This window comes from Notolepis coatsorum (assembly GCF_963971535.1).
Source record: "Notolepis coatsorum genome assembly, chromosome: 3".
NCBI classification, from domain to species: domain Eukaryota; kingdom Metazoa; phylum Chordata; class Actinopteri; order Aulopiformes; family Paralepididae; genus Notolepis; species Notolepis coatsorum.
In genome coordinates, this window is record NC_140167.1 from 69,624,831 (window position 1) to 69,644,830 (window position 20,000).

The following is a 20,000-nucleotide window of genomic DNA, read 5'->3' on the forward strand; positions in this document are numbered from 1 at the left end:
GATGAAAAGTTAGATTTATAATGCAATGATGGTGATACAACCAAAGCTCTGGTATAAGAAAATGTTTACTACTACTGTACTACACCCAGAGAAGAGAGGTTGACATGTAGTATATTCTGGTTTACCTGTTTGTTTATTTATTTATTTTATTATACATTTTTGTGTGTGTGTCCCACGCCCCTTCCCCTTCCCCAAGCATAGCTGTCTCTTAATGATATGGTACAGACATGATGTTAATTGAGAACGTGATGTAAAGTATATCTGCATATCTGTACTGTCTTGATTTTGTGCTGAATAAAAAAAAATGATACCTAAAAGTAACTAGTAACTGATGGATTCAGATAAATGTAGTGGAGTAAAAGGTACAATATTTCCTTTGAAATATAGTGGAGTAAAAGTATAAAGTTCCTTATAATTAAAATACTCGTGTAAAGTACAAGTAGCTCGAAATTGTACTTAAGTACAGTACTTGAGTAAAAATACCACTGCAAAGCCATGCGTCTTTCCCCGATGCCTTCTGTTCTTTGAGACGTCAAATCCTGGCAACCAGAGAGGTTTTCAGTTTTCACCACAGTATGTTGTGTTTCCAGTGGGGACACGGTGGAGGGGTGGTGTGCTTGTACTTGCAGCCTTACTTTACTCCTATTATTGCACACTCAGTGTGCTAATGCCTCCCCCACCCCCCGCCCCCCCCCCGCCGCCACCGTCAATCGATAGTAATGCTGTTTGAGGATGTGTTAAAAGGTAGATTAGGTACAGTGCATGGCCATGTTGGCAACTTATCAGGTTTCTCGCCCCCCACTCTGACGCCCCCCGGAGCAGGTTTATCATTTTCAAATACATCATAATTAATGGGGGGGTGGGGGGGGGGGTGCACTGTGTTTGCCCAGTAACAAGCACTTCTTTCTCCAATACATTTTAAATCGTGAGAAAAAGGCCTAGCTAAGCCACCACTAAGCAGTCTGGGAAACCCGTCTCTCTGTCTTTTTAGCTGAGAAGATTGAATGGCCTTTAGGTCACCAAGGCAACTCATAATAACTCCCTCATTCACTGTAAATGAATTAGCGGTATACAGTTAGAGGGGATTATGGAACCGTACTGTGTACATACACAATAGCAATTATATATTGCAGGATGCTAATGCTCTATTCTATTGTATTAACATAGCGTTTATGTCATATCCAGTAAGTAGCACAGATGTTTTAGTGCAAAGGATTAAATATAATAATGGCTGCCATGCATTTAAATCTTTTTATTTACTGACTACAAAATGTATTGGATAATGACAATAAATATGTGAGGGAGGGAGGGGAGAGAGAGAGAGAGAGAGAGATGAGAGAGAGAGAGAGAGAGAGAGCGAGAGAGAGAGAGAGAGAGAGAGAGAGAGAGAGAGAGAGAGAGAGAGAGAGAGAGAGAGAGATATTCGGCTCAAACAAGGGACTAAACATGTTTTCGCAATTATGCCACATCATCAATGTGGAACGCCCTACCCCAAGCTGTAATGAATGTGAATCACTACCACCTTCAAACCACTCTCAAAGAACACCTACGGGAGACTGCAATTCGAAACTGGCCCCTGTAAAAGTCCTAACCCAACCCCCTCCAATGTACAGTAAATTACCAAGTATGGTTTCGTCAATATTCCAATGTACAGTTTTGCTTGTACAGTTGTAGAGTGTCCCCCCCCACCCACCCACCCCTCCTACCCAACCCCCCCCTCACCCCCACCCCCACCCAAACCAACCTCCTCCAATGTACAGTTTCTACGTCAAATGTATATACTCTTTTCTGGACTCTTTTTGTATCACAAACAGTACTGTATTTGCAAATCTGGTATGTCATAAATGTATAGATGTAGCAGTACTGTCTATCTGTATGTCGTGTATGTAATATATGTTATGATGAATTGACAAATGGGGGGACCCTGATGTAAACAAGACGAAAGTCTTTCTCTGGCCTGCATCCCCTTAACAATTGTATGTATATTGAGCTGTACTGTACTGTACCCATTCTGCAATCTGTTAATAAAGTTTTCAATCAATCAATCAAGAGAGAGAGAGAGAGAGAGAGAGAGAGAGAGAGAGAGAGAGAGAGAGAGAGAGAGAGAGAGAACAATATGAAAACCCCATATGGACCCACTGCTAGTGTGTAAAAGTACATTTAACACCAGCTTGGTGTGCATTTGGGTCCAAAGTTCTAAATGTACTATATTTTTTGTCTAACCGAGTAGGCCTACAGACTACAGTGTGTACTGTGATGCCAGCCTGCCACGTCACAAGAGTAGAGTCTAACACAGTAGACTACAGTACATACTGTGATGCCAGCCTGCCACGTCACAAGAGTAGAGTCTAACACAGTAGACTACAGTACATACTGTGATGCCAGCCTGCCACGTCACAAGAGTAGAGTCTAACACAGTAGACTACAGTACATACTGTGATGCCAGCCTGCCACGCCACCAGAGTAGAGTCTAACACAGTAGACTACAGTACATACTGTGATGCCAGCCTGCCACGTCACAAGAGTAGAGTCTAACACAGTAGACTACAGTACATACTGTGATGCCAGCCTGCCACGTCACAAGAGTAGAGTCTAACACAGTAGACTACAGTACATACTGTGATGCCAGCCTGCCACGCCACCAGAGTAGAGTCTAACACAGTAGACTACAGTACATACTGTGATGCCAGCCTGCCACGTCACCAGAGTAGAGTCTAACACAGTAGACTTACAGTACATACTGTGATGCCAGCCTGCCACGCCACCAGAGTAGAGTCTAACACAGTAGACTACAGTACATACTGTGATGCCAGCCTGCCACGCCACCAGAGTAGAGTCTAACACAGTAGACTAGAGTACATACTGTGATGCCAGCCTGCCACGCCACCAGAGTAGAGTCTAACACAGTAGACTACAGTACATACTGTGATGCCAGCCTGCCACGCCACAAGAGTAGAGTCTAACACAGTAGACTACAGTACATACTGTGATGCCAGCCTGCCACGTCACAAGAGTAGAGTCTAACACAGTAGACTACAGTACAATACTGTGATGCCAGCCTGCCACGTCACAAGAGTAGAGTCTAACACAGTAGACTACAGTACATACTGTGATGCCAGCCTGCCACGTCACCAGAGTAGAGTCTAACACAGTAGACTACAGTACATACTGTGATGCCAGCCTGCCACGTCACAAGAGTAGAGTCTAACACAGTAGACTACAGTACATACTGTGATGCCAGCCTGCACGTCACCAGAGTAGAGTCTAACACAGTAGACTACAGTACATACTGTGATGCCAGCCTGCCACGTCACCAGAGTATAGTCTAACACAGTAGACTACAGTACATACTGTGATGCCAGCCTGCCACGCCACCAGAGTAGAGTCTAACACAGTAGACTACAGTACATACTGTGATGCCAGCCTGCCACGTCACAAGAGTAGAGTCTAACACAGTAGACTACAGTACATACTGTGATGCCAGCCTGCCACGTCACAAGAGTAGAGTCTAACACAGTAGACTACAGTACATACTGTGATGCCAGCCTGCCACGTCACAAGAGTAGAGTCTAACACAGTAAACTACAGTACATACTGTGATGCCAGCCTGTCACGCCCACAAGAGTAGAGTCTAACACAGTAGACTACACAGTACATACTGTGATGCCAGCCTGCCACGTCACAAGAGTAGAGTCTAACACAGTAGACTACAGTACATACTGTGATGCCAGCCTGCCACGCCACCAGAGTAGAGTCTAACACAGTAGACTACAGTACATACTGTGATGCCAGCCTGCCACGCCACCAGAGTAGAGTCTAACACAGTAGACTACAGTACATACTGTGATGCCAGCCTGCCACGTCACAAGAGTAGAGTCTAACACAGTAGACTACAGTACATACTGTGATGCCAGCCTGCCACGCCACCAGAGTAGAGTCTAACACAGTAGACTACAGTACATACTGTGATGCCAGCCTGCCACGCCACCAGAGTAGAGTCTAACACAGTAGACTACAGTACATACTGTGATGCCAGCCTGTCACGTCACAAGAGTAAAGTCTAAAGGCCTCTGCATGCTACAGAAACTTCAGAGCAACTGCAACACAACATCGGCGCGATTTCAGCGTGGTTGTTTTAGAGGGTCTTGTAGACTGTGTTGCTTGGACGTTGCGTACATGTCCCTCAAATCTAACCTAAACAACCGTTGCGTTGATATTGCGTAGCAGTGATTGGTTGGTTAGCGAATGGGGGCGGGGCTGTCATAGAATAATATTAGTCCCGCAGAGAATATCATCCTCCATTGTTGTTTCCAGCGTAAACGCTAAATAATTAGCGTCACATAGCTCGCCTTTTTCTGAAAACCCAAGCACATATTGTTCCATAGCATATGCCTTCAGTTGATCATGACAAATCCTCTCTTACCTTGACGATTAAAAAGCCTCCATAATTTAGTAAATAAAGCTGTAGCCAGCCAGCTAGCATTGGGTCTATTCAAAATGCTATCCACATTAGCTACATAGCTAACCAAGTAAATACAATGGTATCCGTCCTGAGGTAACGTTAAATACAACGTTTGCTAGTCGAAATGACTGGACACACACAGGGACAAGTTAAACATCAATCAATTAATTTATTCCAATAGGTAGTTTGAGCTGCATGTGAGCCGAGGTCCTCTCCATTGGAAACTAATGATGTTACGGTAACGTTAGCTCGAAAAGCACAGAAAGTTAAGCTGCTAGCAACAGACACTATAACACTTCCGGTCGGGGGTTTTCAAAATAAAAGAGCGACGTCTAAAATCACCGGAAATACGTTTATTTTGTACATTATCTAATGTTAACACGAACCTAAACTAACTTTAGTTAAACTAACTTTGCGCGTCGATGTTGCAGAAGCATAAAGGCAGAGTGTCTAAAACACCGTTGCTTTGTCGATGTTGTGTTGCAGTTGCTTTGAAGTTTCTGTAACATGCAGAGGCCTTAACACAGTAGACACACAGTCCCTGTTGCCACTTTCACCTCAGAATACATGGCTTCTCCATTTTTCCACCAGACATATTTAGCCAAATTGCCTTCACCAACCTTCCTTTCATGCTCCTTTTCAAGCTACAATCTGGGATTTATTTGACCATGTAAACCTTGGGTAATATTATTTACATATGTCCTCAAAGGGTTTGCTTGTTTATGGAAACTATACTTATTTTTTGTTTCTTCTTCTTAGCCTGCTATAACTCAAAATACAACTCTGTTTGAGTCCAATATGTACAAACATTAGCAATGTAAACAAACCCTTTCGCGGCCTCCAAGTCATGTAAGAGTTATGTCGCATGCGGTCGTTCCCTGCATATCAAAGGCTCAAACATTAAGTTTAGCTTCAATCCAATAGCCTATACATTTCTATTTAAATGAAGCCGGCCTAACGGGGGCTGCCGCGCCCTAAAACAGAGGTCACGAATCACGGACTGTGTCTTAAAAAAAAATAAAAAAAGTTTAAGCGTTATCTAAACTTGAAACAGCTGAAGAAAACCCCCGTCTGCGTCTCTGTCTCGTCGTGCCCCTAATGTACACTGGCGGCTCCCCGGTGCCTTTCATCCCCGCCGACAGTCATATTGTTGGCTCACTTTGTAACGGATTAAAAAACATAAAATAAAACGGTAGCCGCACTTACTCAAGATGATGAATAACAATGCTCACCGCGTCACATGAGAAAATTAATCGCATATATGATCAAGGCCCCCCGGGGTGGGGGGGGGGGGGGGGGCTGGGGAAACACACCAAACCCCCCATTATAGCACCACAGTGGAACACATGGTACTGTAGGAGCGTTTACATGATTGTGTTCTGCAAATTGTACAAGCATATATACTCACTGGTGTGTGTGTGTGTGTGTGTGTGTGAGTCGACGCACGCTCATACAGTGTTGAAAGCAGTGCTTTGGCTTCGTGAGTTATAGACAATTGCTTTGGTATCGTTGCTCTAACATGGTTCTGAGTGTTTGTTTGTCTGTCTGTCTGTCTGTCTGTCTGTCTGTCTGTCTGTCTGTCTGTCTGTCTGTCTGTCTGTCTGTCTGTCTGTCTGTCTGTCTGTCTGTCTGTCTGTCTGTCTGTCTGTCTGTCTGTCTGTCTGTCTGTCTGTCTGTCTGTCTGTCTGTCTGTCTGTCTGTCTGTCTGTCTGTCTGTATGTATGTATGTATGTATGTATGTATGTATGTATGTATGTATGTATGTATGTATTGTGACGAATCCGGTGGGGACCAGACTCGTCACGGTTCAAATACAAACAAATTCAAAAGAGCAATATCAATCAATACGAATATTTATTGAATTAAGGCAAAGATTCAGTTTGATAAGCAAGATAATGGTCATAGGCAGTCTGGTGGTCAAAAACAAAAAACAGGCTCGCCGACAGAAAACGGGATTGTTCAATACTCAGGGTAGTCGTCCAGTCCAGGGTCAGTACACAAGGGAGAATCTCAGCCAGTCCAGGGTCAGTACACAAGGGAGAATCTCAGCCAGTCCAGGGTCCAGTACACAAAGAACACCTACTTGCTTTTCTCTCACCTCTCCCTACCTCTCACCATCACAACTCTGAATACTCAATCTCTTTCTCAACAACACAACTCTAACTCCTTACTCCACTCAACTCACTCCTCTCTATCTCAGTGTTAATGTACTGTGTGGGACGTGGTGTGTGCATGTGAGGTGTGTGTCAACTAATTATGTGCAGGTGAATTCTATCAGTACTAATCAGCTAGTGTGTGTGTCGGGAGTGTGTGCATGTGTGTGACTAATGCTGTGCAGGTGTGTTCTATCAGTACTAATCAGCTACCTAAGTGACTCTACTCCTTCCGTGACAGACATATCTCACATCCATCCCATATCCCAAGGAGGGGGGAGGAGATCTGTCACAGTATGTATGTATGTATGTATGTATGTATGTATGTATGTATGTATGTATGTATGTATGTATGTATGTATGTATGTATGTATGTATGTATGTATGTATGTATGTATGTATGTATGTATGTATGTATGTATGTATGTATGTATGTATGTATGTATGTATGTATGTATGTATGTATGTATGTATGTATGTATGTGTGTATTGTGGCAGATATCACCCCCCCCCTCTCATGGATATGTGAAGGACGGGAGATATTACTGCCACGGGAGGAGTGGAAACAATTAGGTAGCTGATAGAACACACCTGTGCATCATTAGATCATCCACATCCCACACGCACACACACACTACAAATATGCTAGGATAGAGCGAGTTGAGTTGAGAGGAGCAGTGGCGAATCCTTGTGGAAGCCAACGGAAGCCTATATCATATCAATTCATATCAAATTATGAAATATGAAAAAAAAAAAAAAAATTAAAATATAATTTTTTTTTAATATAGTTTACATTCTTTTTCATCTGTGCATCTGTTTTTTTTTTTTTTTTTTTTTTTTAATGTCTCCCTCTTCTCCTTCTCACTCCCTCTAACACACTGTCAGACTGTGCTCACTACTGCAGCTAGTATAGGAGAGAAGCAGTGGGTAGGTCTCTTTCTCCAGGCTTCCAGCATTATAGAGTGAGTCCAAACTCCAAATCCGATCCTAGCCAATCAGATTCGAGCTGACTGCCACTGTGCCACACCCTAAAAGTTTAAAACGGAGCTGGGAGGAAGACGTTCAGCATATTTTCCACCTGGAGGCGGGGCAGGTCAGAAGTTCACGTTTCCACCTGACTACCTAACGTGACATCCCATTAGTACTGAGGACCAGCGCAGAGCACACCACTGTGGATATTATGATTTAACAAATCTATCTGGCAAGAGGAGGACCACATTATTGACCAGGTAAGAACTGAGCAGCCTGACTAAGGACTAACTAACGTTATCAGGCAAGCTTGTATACCCTTTCATGACTGCAATGCAAGCCAGGGGCTGAATACGCAGTAACTTATTCCTCCGTAGTAGCCAGGTTAATGTGCACCATCAAGCACTGCTTAAAAGCTAGCGGTGGGTCCAAAATATATCGGATATAAATGTCAAAGGTACCCAGCGTTCCATTATGGTTTCACACACAGATGCGGCGGGGTTGAAAGCTCGGCGTTGCTAATAAACATTTTAAATCATTTTTATAAACGAGTAAAACTGAGGCTGAAATGACTGCTTCCGCATTTTACAGTAGGAGCGCTCTGATGGCTGGGCGCGCGGCGCAACAGACACGTGAATGAATGAATGAATGAATGAATGAGAACTTTATTTAACAGATTGCAGAATGGGTACAATACAGTACGGCTCAATACACACAATTGTTAAGGGGATGCAGACCAGAGAAATACGTTTGTCTTGTCACGTTTGTCTAATAGACAGTCATATTCTCTCCCGGTGTTCTGCGGAATCCTACTCCCGAGTCCCTCCTCGAAAACAACACCGGCCGTATGTATATTTCTCTCCCACCCACCCACCCCCCTCCTAATGTACAGTCCCCTCCCCATCATATGTATATACTCTGTCAGGATCTAGGGGTAACAGTACTGTATATTTGATGTCATGATGTCTTGTATGTCATAAATGTCACTAGTATGAATTGAAAATGGGGGACCCTGATGTAAACAAGACAAACGTCTTTCTCTGGTCTGCATCCCCTTATACAATTGTGTGTATTGAGCCGTACTGTATTGTACCCATTCTGCAATCTGTTAAGAAAGTTTGACTGGCCGCCGAGCCATACTGTAGTGTACATGGTGACTACTTGACTAAAAAAAAAAAAAGAAAAAAAAAATTAATAAAAATATTTAATAAAAAAAATGTAATAATTTTTTTTGGCTTCCCCTGTTATTTTACCCACGCGACGCCACTGGAGAGGAGGTGAGGTGAGGTAGGAGCGAGGTATAGAGAGAGAGATTGTTGTTGACGGAGTTGTGCGATGTGAGAGGTAGTGAGAGGAGGGGTGAAGGCGAGAAGGTGTTCATTGTGTACTGGACCCTAGACTGGCTGAGAAACCCCCTTGTGTACTGACCCTGGACCGGAAGACAACCCTGAGTATTGAACAATCCTTTCTTTTGTACGAGAGCCTGATACGTGTTTTGACCCTGGACTGTTTTTGGATTACCTTTTGCCCATAGGACTTGTGCTGATAAACAATAAATATAATTTATTTATTGAAATTATGCTTGTGTGGACATTTAAATTGTTTGTTTTGGTGCGTGTCGAGCTTGAACAACACCAGGCTTGTCACAGTATGTATGGTTACAACTTATTAAGTATTGTTTTTACTTTTGTTTAACTGTGTTAATAAATAAATACAAATACAAAATATGTATGTATGTATGTATGTATGTATGTATGTATGTATGTATGTATGTATGTATGTATGTATGTATGTATGTATGTATGTATGTATGTATGTATGTATGTATGTATGTATGTATGTATGTATGTATGTATGTATGTATGTATGTATGTATGTATGTATGTATGTATGCAGATCATGTTTATTTTATTTCGTTTAACCTTTATTTAACCAGGCAGGTCAATTAAGAACAAATTCTTATTTACAATGACGGCCTGGCGACACGACAAGAGGTCCCCTTGAAGAGTAACAGGGAAAGGGGACAATTAATAAAATTCAATAAAATAGAAAAGAGACAGATGATAAATACATCACAGAGGTAAGGGAAATAATTAAAACACACATCAAACAAACAACTAAATAGAATTACAAGGGTAAGGGAAATAATTAAAACACACATCAAACCAAAACAACTAAATAGACTTACCAAGGTATGTAATGCATGAAGCAGAACAGGCAAATTACAGTTAAAAGGCTGGGTGACAGTTGCAGGTGTGTGTAAACAATTCTGCAATAGAAAGCAGTGAGGGGGTTACATTTGACCATTTTCAAAGTATTTTTGCATCTCGTTTCCAACTGCTGGGAGCAGCAAATTGGAAGGAGGATTGACAGAAGGAAGTGTGAACACAGGGAACTTAATGTAAATATATTAGTTCTGCTATTCCTGATATATTGCTGCTGAGTGAAACCTGGCTCAAAGAGTGTCTTGGACGACATGGATGTAGCTGTAAAGGATTACAACTTATATAGAACAGACAGAATTGGAATGTGGTTACAGTATTATGTTAAGGGGACATGTCTATAAATGTCATTTTTCAGTCTCTAGCATTGTATTATAGTAATAGGAGTTAGTATCAATGTGTTTTAGTGTCTAAATACCATATTGGCGGATTGCTCTGATTCAGCTCAGATAATTCCTTCTCCAGTAAATTAGGCCATCCTGATTTGAAGCCTGAATGACAGTGATGTGATTGGCTCTGTGGTTGTAGCTAATGCCCGCCCACAATCTACATAGACTGACTGTACACAGCGAGTGGAAAACCACTTCCTCATACTCTGCGTGCATTCTGGAGGGAGAGAGAGAGAGAGAGCATTCAGGAGCACTTGTGGGGGGGGACCTGCCGCGCCACCACACTCCGAACGGGAGAGCGATAGAAAGAAAAAAAGGAAGAGAGAGGGAGGAAGGGAGGCCCCCCCCACCCCCAAGCTGCGCGCAGCACACCGAGAGGCAGAGAAAAAAAGAACGGATTGTCTTTTCTCTCTCTCTCTCTCTCTCCTCTCTCTCTCTCGCTCTCTCTCTCTCTCTCTCTCTCTCTCTCTCTCTCTCTCTCTCTCTCTCTCTCTCTCTCTCTCTCTCCTCTCTCTCTCTCTCTCTCTCTCTCTCTCTCTCTCTCTCTCTCTCTCTCTCTAATAATAATAATAATAATGGATTCGATTTGTACCGCGCTCACATTCGCGAGAATCTCAGAGCGCTTACAGGAGACAAATACAAAAGTTAAGTGAATAAAACAATTTAAAATTAATAAAAACAATTAAAAAGACTAACAACCAGTAAATGGAAGAACCTAAGAGTAAATAAAATAAAAATAATAGTAAATGAATAGAAGTAAAAAAATAAAAGTAAAAGAAAATTCAGGCAAAAGCCTTGTTAAAAAGAAATGTTTTAGGCCCCTTTTAAAAACCTCGACGGATTGTGGTGCTCTCAGGTGGATGGGGAGAGCATTCCACAGTCTGGGTGCGGCGGAGCAGAAGGCGCGATCACCCATGGAGTGCAGCTTAGTCCTGGGGCTTTGAGGAGGTAGGCTGTGCCGGAGCGGAGGAAACGTGAGGAGGACTGGGGGTGAGGAGTTCCTTGAGATAGGCAGGGCACCACCGTGTACGCACTGGTGAGTGAGGAGGGACACCTTGAACTCAATCCTGTGTTCCCTGAGGGTGGGGGTGATGTGATCATATTTGCGCACCCTCATCAGGATCCTAGCAGCGACATTCTGAATGGTTTGCAGTTTTTTAATGCTTTTGCTAGGAATCCCGATGAGGAGTGCATTGCAATAGTCCAGCCTGGAGGAAACAAAAGCGTGGACGAGTTTCTCCGAGTCTGCCAGGGTGAGTGAGGGGCGGAGTTTGGTGATGTTACGGAGGTGAAAGAAAGAGGTCTTGCAGAGGTGTTTGATGTGTGTATCATATGTGAGGTGGGGGTCCATTTTCACGCCCAAGTTGGTGACAAGGGTGGAAAGGGGAATGTCCTGACCGGAGAAGGAGATGGTGGTGATGGTGGTTGACCGGACCTGGTGTGGGGTACCGATCAGCATGGCTTGTGTTTTGGAGCTGTTGACCTGGAGAAACCTGTGGTTCATCCACGCCTTAGTCTCCTCCAGGCAAGTGGTCAGTGTGGGGGGTGATGAAGGTGATGATGGTGTGATCCGGATATATAACTGGGTGTCGTCAGCGTAGCAGTGGAAAGACACACCGTGCCGGCCGATGATGCGGCCGAGGGGGAGCATGTACAGGGTGAACAGCAGGGGGCCGAGGACGGATCCCTGGGGGACACCGCAGGTGACAGGGTGGTTGGAGGATGTTGCGCCCCCGAGGGAGACACACTCAGTCCGACCAGCCAAGAGGGACTGGAATAAGCCAAGGGCTAGGTCGCGGAGTCCGACATTGGAGTGGAGACAGTCCAGTAGACAGTCTCTCTCCCACCCCCTCTCTCTCCTCTCTCTCTCTCTCTCTCTCTCTCTCTCTCTCTCTCTGTCTACCAGTCGCAGACTGTGTGGACTGACTGTCACTCAAAGTGCTTATGGGCGGAGCCAGGCCATAACAGCCTGAAATCTTGAAGCTGAAAAATTATGATTTTGAGTACTTGATTAGAAATATAAAACAATGCATTTAAAAAAAAGAAAACGTACAGATGTCTTCAATACACTCACAGGAATTGTGTAAAGTTGCCCAAATAGTGCTAGGAATAGCAGTACATGTCCCATTTAAATCAGGTTCCTAATGCTGTCACCAATTTCCTCAGTAATTGTGGTAGGGGTCCATAGACCCCCATCTGCTGATACAAGTTCTGTAGACGAAACAGCAGATCAATATTCAATATTCCAATGTTGAATGAAATGTTAATTGTTTAATCTGAACTGACTGAATAATACATCTGATTATCTCAAGGAAGTTGGTAGTAACCTTGATTTATTCCAGTTTTCCATAGTGACATATGCATCTGAGATCCCAGTTGTTGAAATTACACTGGATTTCTTTTCTCCACAAAATCCTTTATTTCAACACATGTGTTCTGTTGAAAACACTTGGAATGAAAATAGTAACTCCCTGGCTTTCACCCAAATGATCGGCTTCATTTAGGGAAAGGCTGTTCACTAACATGGATCCATCCCATGGGTTAGACAACATAGAAATAAAGGCACATCACCTGTGAGAAACGCCAAATCTACTGATTATTTGGACCTAATTACTAGTTCATATTCAAACCCTGCACAATTTTAGTAAGCAGTAAACTCAAAGAAAAACAAACCCACGATTTCCCTAATTATTTCTGACTGATTTATGAACAGAAAGAGGCTTGCCTAGCTTTCAATAAACACTTTACTGAAACTGGGCATTTATTTTAAATACTAATAATAATAATACTAAATTAAAATACTAAATTCTTGCACTCTCCTAGAATTTAGTATTTGAAGCGTTGCAAGCCATTGATACAAGTAATTCAACAGGAGAGGATTAAAAAAATATATATATTTAAGACCCAACGCTTCATGCAATTCATGTATATATTTAATCTTTCTATCTCAACAGGCATATTTCCTAGTGTTTGGAAGTCGGCCTAGGTAATTTAATTGCACAAAGGAGGGGATAGAAATGATCTAGATAATTACAGACCAATCTCCTAATGATCCTGCCTAGCAAAAATCCTGGAATATTTGGTACCAACTCAAAGCATTTATTTCAAGTCACTCTGTATTAAGTCTGCACTAATCTATATTTAGAGCTAATCACAGCAATATTTCAGCAATAATATAGCATCTGCCTTAGACAATAAGAAACACTGTGCTGCCCTTTTTGTGGATCTGTCAAAAGCATTTGATATAGTTGATCATCCTTTGCTCTTACAATGGTTATGTAGTATTGGTTTAGTTGGAGAGGCTTGTGATTGGTTTTAGAATTATTTGTTTGATAGACTTCAGTGTGTGAAGTCGGGGAGTGTCCAGTGTGAATTATTGCCATTATCAAAAGGTGTTCCGCAAGGGTCAGTTTTGGGTCATGTCCTCTTCACCATTTATATTAATGATATTTTTCCTTTATTGAGTGATTGTCAAATCCATTTATATGCTGATGACACTATTGTGTATTGTATTGCTGAGTCTGTACAACTGGCCACTGATATTCTGCAACTTTCATTTAATGCTCTACACAGGATGCTATTATTAATCTCAAACTGGTACTTCATGTAAATTCATGCTGCTTACTAGAGCCAGAAATATTGATTATACTAGTATGCATATATCCACTGCAAATGAATCTAACATTGAGAGAGAATATCCTCTTAAGCATTGGACACGTTTTGCATAAAACGCCTGTCGATTGCATACCCAAAGTAATTTGAAACTTATTCTTGAACCATTTATAGTACATGCATGAGTCTGGTCTCTTTTGAAAGGAAACATTCTGGACAAACATTCAGTGCTAATGTAATAGAGTTACAGAGGTTTGAGTCTTTTACTTACCTCTGAATTATTTAGCAAACAGATTCAGCTGAGAGGTTTGAGCTGGAAAACACAATGGGTCCATAGCCTGAAGTCTTATCTAGTACAGGTCCAAAGTTGATAACAAAATAATACCACAGAAAATGTGTGTTTTATGCATGTTTTTCTAATGTGTGTATCAGTATGCTTATCCAAAATGGCCGCCCAGACCAATGCATTTTTCACGGGAAGGTGACGTCGAGTGAGCATTCTCCTTTCTTCTTCTTCTTCTTCTTCTTCTTCTTCTTCTTCTTCTTCTTCTTCTTCTTCTTCTTCTTCTTCTTCTTCTTCTTCTTCTTCTTCTTCTTCTTCTTCTTCTTCTTCTTCTTCTTCTTCTTCTTCTTCTTCTTCTTCTTCTTCTTCTTCTTCTTCTTCTTCTTCTTCTTCTTCTTCTTCTTCTTCTTCTTCTTCTTCTTCTTCTTCTTCTTCTTCTTCTTCTTCTTCTTCTTCTTCTTCTTCTTCTTCTCTCACTTTATAGTAAACATCCCTCATGTAAGATATTGTCATCTCCAGAATTTCATCAGCTACAAAAACAGTCAATAATTTTCACCGGTCCGTTCACCAGGAGGACTTTTTCTACGCTTGTTGGCTGTTTGGTCTTATAACCCGAGATTGGAAGCACGTAATAGGTCAAGTCGGGTGTCAATCAAATGGTGGCCATTTTATCATTCAAATTACGTGTTGGTTGATCAACAATAACACAGTAAGCAAATGTGCTGCGACGTGCGGCGGCGTGTGACGGCCGTCTGACTTGATGAGGAATTTACATTTACATACTATAGATAATCTTGACAGAAGCAGTGTTGGATTATAAATGATGTTCCTTCCACTCTTAAACCCTTAGAAATGGTGTTATGGTTTGTATAGCGATCCCAATTGCACAACACAAGACAGGTATGAGAGTTAGCCAAAAACAGGGCATTATTTATTTCACAGGGAAAAAAGGGAGCACCCTTTAAGGGTGAAATACACAAGAGTCCAGATGAACAACAAAAAATGCAGCGATGGCCCTTTAAAGGGTGACCGAAAAAACATCCAGAACATCACGGAAATGTTCAGGTAGTCAAGAGACTCACCAGGCAAAGGTGCCAACAGGGAACTTGAAAAACGAGGACCGCACGGAAGCGGTGATCACACAGGGAATATCCACAGGAGCATGGCGGTGCTCACACAGGGAAATCCACAGGAGCATGAAAACGTCCCAGCAGGAAAACGGCGCCGACGTCTCACACAGGGGATGCGGCGGTATAGGTGGTAGGATGAAGATGGCACGACGTCTCACGCCGGAGACGCGGCAGTAGATGGTGGCAACAAGACTACCAGGCAATGAGTGGAAGGCAGTCTTTGTAGTCTCCCGAAGAGCTAATTACCAACCACTCACAGGTGCGTGAGGTAGAAAAGCGGCACGCCCCCTCATTGGGCAGCATGCAGTCCTCTCCAGCCCTCACACTTGGTCTATCATTCTGCCCCCAGATTTATTTCAGGGGTGACAGTGGATCAGGAGGTAGAGCGGTTGTCTGGTAATCTGAAGGTTTCCGGTTGGATTCAGGCTCCTCCCAGCAGCACGTTGAATTATCCTTGAGCAAGACAGTTAACCCCTAACTGTTCCTGCTGAGCCGGTTTGCACCTTGCACAGTGGCGGCTCTGCCACTAGGGGCGCAAGGGCGCCGCCCCCCCTTCAGGCCCTGCCTGGTTATATGAGAGTAGAACAAGAAAAAGAATCTTTTTGTTTTTTGTTTTATAGCCCTATAAATAATATAAACATGTTTAAAATGAATAATATTTACTCATTTTAAGTATGTTTGTATTTCCAATGCACAATATAACGTTATTATCTCAAATAAAAAAACACTCGTTTTCCTGAGCAGGAAGTGACATCACGTTTTTTTTATTTTTTTTATTTTTTCGTATTTCTCGGCCCGGGCTAGACACGATAGCGCTCTGAGTGTGCGTCACAGTTTGATCGCTGTATCCGTCACAGCCAATCAGTGCATAACGCGTTGTGCGTTGAAATATGACTATTATGTTGGAATCCGGGCGCGATTTGAAGCGGTCTAGCCAGTAGCGTCAAGAATTTCTGTAGCCGCATTTCGCGGAGACGCTCTCTGATTGGCCGACGCCAGTATTTTTTTCCGTAGCAGAATTTCACAGAGACGATCTCTGATTGGCCGAATCCAATTTCTAATGTTCCAATTCTAGGTTATTCCTAGGTTGGTCCTCCGTTGGTGGTAGAGATTTGTGTTGTTGTGAGATGCATGCAGCTGAGCGTGCCGTGACTGCAAGTTCTTTAGACTGTTAAGCTTAGGCACTCTTTCAAAGTTGGTTAAGGTTAGAGTTTGTCTTAGAGCATGGCGATAGAACGCCAGGTAGTTTGAATTCGGAAATGGACAAAGGAATGAAGTACTTGTGTTGTGTGACCAACTGCTAACAAGCTAACACTTGGCTAACAAGCTATATGGCGGATGCAGTCTGGACACAGTGGACAGTGGTCTGGAATACTGTACACAGGGTGTCCGCGGGACCTAAAAAGTCTTAAAAAGTCTTAAATTCAACTATCAACTATTAAGGCCTTAATTTGTCTTAAAATGTCTTAAATCCGACTTTCGGAGGTCTTAAAAACATGCCATGTCATCTTATGTTTCATTGTGAAATCTGGGGGTTAACTATTATTAACGGGAGATAAAGTCAGGCTTTTTTTTCTCTTTCACGCAAACGGTACGCAGTGGGGCGGAACCAATTTATGGTCCTTAATGTGTGTCGCCGTCGGGAGCTATTTCAGAACACCGGAGCATAGGTAACACGTTATTCAAGCCGTAGCGATAACGCTGACGTTTAGTTTCGTTTAATTGATTTGTATTTATTTGCACTCGTTAATTTAACATGGGAAAGTGCAAATTTAATGAGAACTTGCTCGAAAACCCTCTGTTTGCACCGTGGTTGGTCCAGTGAAAGTACGAGGCCCGCTGCAAACTCCGCAAAAAGGATTTTAAACTGGGAACGATGGGAATAAAAGCAGTCGAGTCACACATGCCACAGCGCTAAGCATGTTACATCTGCAAAAACCCGCCTGCAGACAACTTCAATATCAAATTTCTTTTCGACGCCGTCCACATCAACTGCTCAGGGACAGGTAGGTCTACCACCAATTACATCTGCACCTGTCCGGGTAACGTTCGGCTCCACGCCAACCCTTGAAGCTGAGGTACTGTGGGTTCTAAATACGGTCGCAAAGCATCAGTCCTACAATGGAAATGAGGGACTAGGAGAGGTGTTTCAAGCGATGTTCCCTGACTCTGTTAGGATCTATGCGTAACAGTACTGTATATTTGCATATCATGTATGTCACAAATGTAACGGTAATATATACCTGTATGTCATGTATATCCCTATGCCATAAATGTCATGTATGTTGTGCATGTCATAAATGTCACTATGAATTGAAAATGGGGGACCCTGATGTAAACAAGACAAACGTCTTTCTCTGGTCTGCATCCCCTTATTATTGTGTGTATTGAGCTGTACTGTATTGTACCCATTCTGAAATCTGTTAAATAAAGTATTCATTCAACCAAACCACAAAAACAAAACAACTGGATGAATGAAAACTTTATTTAACAGATTGCAGAATGTGTACAATACAGTACAGCTCAATACACACAATAATAAGGGGATGCAGACCAGAGAAAGACGTTTGTCTTGTTTACATCAGGGTCCCCCATTTTCAATTCATATTGACATACACAACATAGAATAGATAGAATAGAAATACTTTTATTATCCCGTGAGAAATTTGACACTGCAAATCGCTCAACATTTAAACATTTAGACAGGACAGGTCACGAATTAGAATAATAACACAAATCAATCAAGTTGCCTAGGATAAGAGTAGAGTAAAATAGAATAAAAATGAAATAAAATATACAGAAATAAATACAGTAAAAACATACATGACATAGTACTGTTCTGTTACCCAGAGATCATAACAGAACATATTATATATATATGATGGGGATGAGACTGTACATTAGGAGGAGGGGGGGGGGTTGGACATTTACGGTGGCCAGTTTCGTATTGCAGCCTCCCGTAGGTGCTTTTTTTTTTTTTTTACTTTATTTTTTAGCGTTTATCGCTATTCTGGTCAAGCATGACCGACAGTTGTAGGGTGAAACGGGAGAGAGAGCAGGGGGAGACATTCGGCAAATGACGGCGAGTCCGGGAATCGAACTCGGAGTCAACCAGATCCGTGACGCAGCACGGAGTCCCGCGACGCAGCGCGGTAACATGGTGTGCTACTGGAGCACCCCCGTAGGTGCTCTTTAAGAGCGGTTTTGAATGTGGGCAGGGGTAAAGTGGGTTTTAGGAGTGAGGTTAAGCAGTAGTCTGACCAGTTTGTTTGTGATGTTTGTATCTTGTTTTTAGTGCCTTTGAGGTGCTTTGGTACCATGAGGTGCAGGCATAGTCGTAGTACCCTTGAATGAGTGTACTGAGAGTACCCATGATTTTTGCCATTTTGTTATCGTGAAATTGGTATTAAATTTAATTCTGAGTGGCATTAAAAAGTCTTAAAAAGCCTTAAATCTGACTGGGCTAAACCTGCAGATACCCTGTGTACATCAACAGTGGATTATACACTTTATCAAGGCAAGCCCTGGACGTGTCAACTAAACAGTGAGTCTCTCTCTCTCTCTCGCTCTCTCTCTCTCTCTCTCTCTCTCTCTCTCTCTCTCTCTCTCTCTCTCTCTCTCTCTCTCTCTCTCTCTCTCTCTCTCTCTCTCTCTCTCTCTCTCTCTCTCTCTCTCTCTCTCTCTCTCTCTCTCTCTGTGGTTAACGTTAACGTTTGTAAATAGTTTTTTTTAGGAGCACAGTACTGTTAGGCTACTGCTGGCCATTCATGAAGCGAGACATTGCTGATTGTTTATTTATTTTATAACACAAGACTATGACTACCAACTGCCTAGCCAGCCGTGTATCAATCTTGGATGCAATAATAACGTTACCACACTGACTGTGTCGATGGCTCATTGATTTAACTACTGCAGCTCTCTCGGATTGAAAATACGTGGATTATGGCTTGTTCAATATCGTCTATGTTTGAATGAATGAGAACTTTATTAACAGATTGCAGAATGGGTACAATACAGTACGGCTCAATACACACAATTGTTAAGGGGATGCAGACCAGAGAAAGACGTTTGTCTTGTTTACATCAGGTCCCAGATTTTCGATTCATATCGATAGTTTAATAGCTAGCCTTGGCTCGTTTAACAATATGCAAAATATGTGTACAGCCCTGTACTCATACTGAAGTTATTCTTGGTATATAATAGGTCTGATTGTGTAACGAATCGATTCCACGTCGCGCTGTGTGTGAGAGAGAGAAGGAGAGAGGGAGAGATCTGCCTGTGTTTGGAGACAGGGCAAGTTTTGTTTCTAACTTTTCTATTTATATATTGTGTTTCAAGTTGTGAATTAGAGTCTAGACTATACTTTATTTGACTGGTTGTGTGTTGTTGTAGTAACAGCTGAGCGACTCGTTCATAAGAGCCGATTCATTGCCGTGAGCGTGAGTCGAATCGCTCACGTCTTGCCATGAGTCTGTTGCGTGGTACTGTACATGTACATGCAAAATGTTTGGTATAGCGCCCCTAGTGGCGAAGCACCCACCGGCCGCCACTGACCTTGCATGGTTGCCTCCATCATCGGTGTGTATGCAAGGCATAAGTTGTAAAGCGATTTGGATAAAAGATCATTTACCATCACTGGTGATAGCTATTGTACTCACGATTGTATCCTGTATGATACGGTGGGTTGGTAGAGAGGTATAATAAACATTGGCACTTGTTTATCTATTGTTGGAAAGCTACCACCTTACATCACAATGATGCTGGATTGGACCCCCAAGCA